Source organism: Rhinolophus sinicus, chromosome 3, assembly GCF_057876585.1.
Source record: "Rhinolophus sinicus isolate RSI-liver-muscle chromosome 3, RSI-T2T, whole genome shotgun sequence".
Taxonomy (NCBI): domain Eukaryota; kingdom Metazoa; phylum Chordata; class Mammalia; order Chiroptera; family Rhinolophidae; genus Rhinolophus; species Rhinolophus sinicus.
Genome location: NC_142503.1, coordinates 78674188 through 78678089, shown reverse-complemented (window position 1 = coordinate 78678089; position 3902 = coordinate 78674188).

Below are 3902 nucleotides of genomic sequence, written 5' to 3'. Positions count from 1 at the left end.
GGCCTATTTTCAGACCAGTATTTTCAGTATTTTACCAATCCATTTGGCCATCCCATGGCATACAAGCTGATGATCGATCAAGTCTGAATGGAAAATCCTGGGGGTGCTCACAGGCTCTAGTTTCTAGGGATGTGTAAGAAGGGAAGGGAGAGATATCTTTTCTGGAGAGTTATACCTGCTTCAATAGGGGTTTGGAGAATATTTCCATTTAGAGCTATTTTAGCTTCGTGACTAACTCAAGCTCCATTTCGTACTGTGCACCTACTACCAGCCGCTGAAGTGGCCTCAGTGCTAACAGAATAAACGGGAGTCTAAGACTCAGTCTCTGATCTTCTGCAAATTACAATCTAGTCGGAAAGACAAGATTATGTCACTTGAAAGAGGAGCTTCTATAAAGCAATTGAAACTTAATTAAGGGCAACATGATTCATAAGTTGTTGTTATTATTATTATTATTATTATTATTATTATTGTAAGAGCCAGCTCAGATTATTAAACTTGAATTAAAGGTTCCTATCAGTCCAGGAGCGCTTCTGTGAGATAAATGGCCATGAAATGCTCAGGCTGACATTTCCCATCTGCTCCTTCTGCTCCTCCCCACCCTGCTCAGTCTGCAAAATTGCTGTGAGCATGTCTCTCAGATTGTGGCTTTTTCTAAAATAATTAGAACAGATCCCTATACTTTCCACATATGATGTCAATGTTCTTCTCGCAATTTTTTAAGTCTCCATCTTGACATTGAATTCATTTTCATTTGATTTCTGTATTCCCTTCCTGGTTGTGAAATGTTAGGGTGGTTAGTTTGTGTTTCATGAACTTCCTCTCAAGCCTGTCAAGATTCCTAGTTTCCTTAGGGCATGTGGACATGCGCCAGACCCATAAATGTTAGCTATGCGCTGACCTTTGCGAGCAGAAGCCACCGGGGGTGTTCTCTGCACAGTGAGGAAAGCAGGTCTCACTGACAGGAAGAGGGAGGGAATGGGAGAGGCCGAAACATGAGCAGCAACAGGTCTTCCCAGAAGTGGCAGAATTTGCCAAGGGACATACTGGGACACAGGATCTGCCAGGATCACAATATTTTAGCCCCGTTTACACCCCGGGAAAGCACAGCCTCAGCATCATCACCTCTGAATGAGCTCGTGCATACAATTGAGAGGACCTGGACAAGTTCCCATCTCTCAGAGAATTATGGTTGGGGACTCTAAGGGATATAGGTGTGGCCACATGATCCAAGAAGCTCCACCATCTGTTCCATCTGTCTCTGGGCCCAGTCTGGGATCTCATGAAGCCAATTGGCAAATGTGTTATTTCCTCTAGTCAAAAACATAGCATCTTTAGAAATTTAAATTCACCTTGACTTTTCTCCTCCTTTCACAAGTTGTTTTTGTTATTGGGCTTTGGTTTTTTTTTCTAGTCAGATTTTCTTCATAATTACTCAAAAAGAAAAATGCTGCCACTGCAGATTCTGTGAGCCCAGAAGACAAGAGCTTCAGAAAGAGAACTGGGGACAAATTTTGAACATCTATTATTTAAAAATGGATCTGGGTGTTTTACATACATTTGAATATAATCTCCATGAACCTCCAATCTGCCTGGATCCTTCCGTTACCATAATTGTCTCAGGTAACACTGCTTTGGTATAAGGAACAAGTTACTTTTATCGTCTCTACGTCAATTATCAATCCTTTACAAATAATCACCTTGACTTGTACACAGCTGCTTTGCTGCTATCAATAAAGGGTTATGTTGTTTCCTTTTCATCTTATTCCTAGTCCTAGAGTTGGTCTATGGGTTTTACAAATTCTCCAAGAACTTTGAGGTGACTGTCTACAGCCACGTACATTCCCTAGGGTGGAACCTTCAGAACACACTTGATACTTAGGCTTTCACATTCCCCTTGGTAGTAAAATCTTAACATACTCTTTCTAAGAAGACAAACAGCAGTCATGTTTAAACCCGGAATATATGATTTCCTGAAAACTATAAGCCAGTTATCTGGATGAATTAAAGCGTTAAGATACACAATCATCATATAATACAAATCCAAAGTGAAGTTCAATCGAAGAGTAAAGGATTTAGAAGAATTTTAATATTTTCTCCTGTCTAGTTCATTTCTGTTTTGGTTGGCTTGTTTTCTTGGAAATCTACATATGTGAACATTTGATTTGTTTTAGTCAGATGTTTGTGGGCTCTTGGCCTGGGACACAGAAAAGCAGTGATGAGAAGAGAAACGGGGAGGGAGATGTGACACTCAGACCATGGCTGTTTTGCTTTTCACTGGACTTTGATGATTTCTGAAAACTTACAAACTTGTTTTTTTACAGAAGAGTGTCAGTTTCCAGGATAAATGAAGTTTTCTTCAAGGTCACATATTACTTCACGGCAGAGCTGGGATCCATTTCTACAAGGCTGGAGATGCCTAGCACAGAGCCTTGAACACAAGACATGCTAGGAATGTGTATTTGCTAAATTTGGATGAATTCCTAAAGGTTGTGTGTGACTTCCATTCTTACAAGTTAAATCATACTTTAAAAACATATGGGGAGCACATTTAAGAGAATACCACATTTTGTAAATTAATATCCACCTTCTGATTTTTCTGTTTTGTACGCAGAAATGGGTTTACCAGGTTTTCTAAAACTCAGCATGTAGATCCTCTGTTCTTCGTCTGTAGCATGAGGGAGGTGGACTCGGATTTGGGATATTTCTTCCAGTGTTAAAATGATAAGGTTTTAGAACCAACCTCTCATGAACGTTACATTTTAGAAATTGAGAGATTTGGCCACTTTTTCTGCTTTGAGGGATGGGGGCAAAAGTACAGTGATTCTTCTCAAGTTTTGTCTTCTTTTCATTTGTTCATAACCAACCCCTTATGGTAATTATATTCACCTGAAATAATAATTGTGTTAAGCCAGGTCCTCCTCTCACATAAGGCAAAGTTCTACTACGGATTAAATGCATTGTTTGCTTTCAGGTGTGCTTTACTTCTTGATTACAAATGAACGGGGCTCTGCTGCATCCAGGTGGGAACACGAGCGTTCCCCCTCCCTGCAGTGGCTACCTGTAAAAAATGTTATGTATCTTAATAGCAAAATCACACAAGCAAGGTCCTTTTCTCTTTTTTTGTGGGAGTTCCCCCAGGAAAAAAAATTAACATATTTTTGTTTGTTTTTGGTTATATAACTAACCGTATTTATGCAAACCCTTACAAAATGAAACAGTATGTTGGTTCCAATCATAATTAGAACATTATCAAGATAAAAAGTTCTTGATGGTTAGCCCTTTTCTCTCCAACTTCATTTTAAAAAACATAGTGACTTTAATATTTTGATAGAAATAACACAATTATTAAAAATAATTGAAGCAATTTAGAAAATCACCACAAATCCCACTAGTCAGCTATAGCAGTCCTTGAAATGGGGTGGATAGCATTACAGGCATCTCTCTATGTCTTTAAACAGAGAGAAATGATGGAAGAACAAATAGATGGATATATGGATGGATGGGAGGGAGGGAGGGAGGAAAATCATACTATACATGCTTTGGGATTTTAAAAATGTACTTTTAAATATTTTAAAATTTTAGTATAGTTTTAGATTTACAGAAAAGTTGCAAGAGTAGTTGGGTTCCCTTATACGCAACATCCAGTTGTCCCCACAATATCTTATATTAGTATAAATTCTTCAAAACTAATGAAACAATACATTATTATTAACTGAAGTCCATACTTTACTCAAATTTCCTTAGTTTTTACCTGATGTCCTTTTCCTGTCCCAGGATCTCATCCAGGACACCACATCACATTAAGTCATCATTTCTCCTTAGGCCCATCTGGACTGTGAGTTTCTCAGACTTTTCTTGTTTTGGTGACTGGCAGGTTTGAGGAGTGTGGGTCGGGAAAC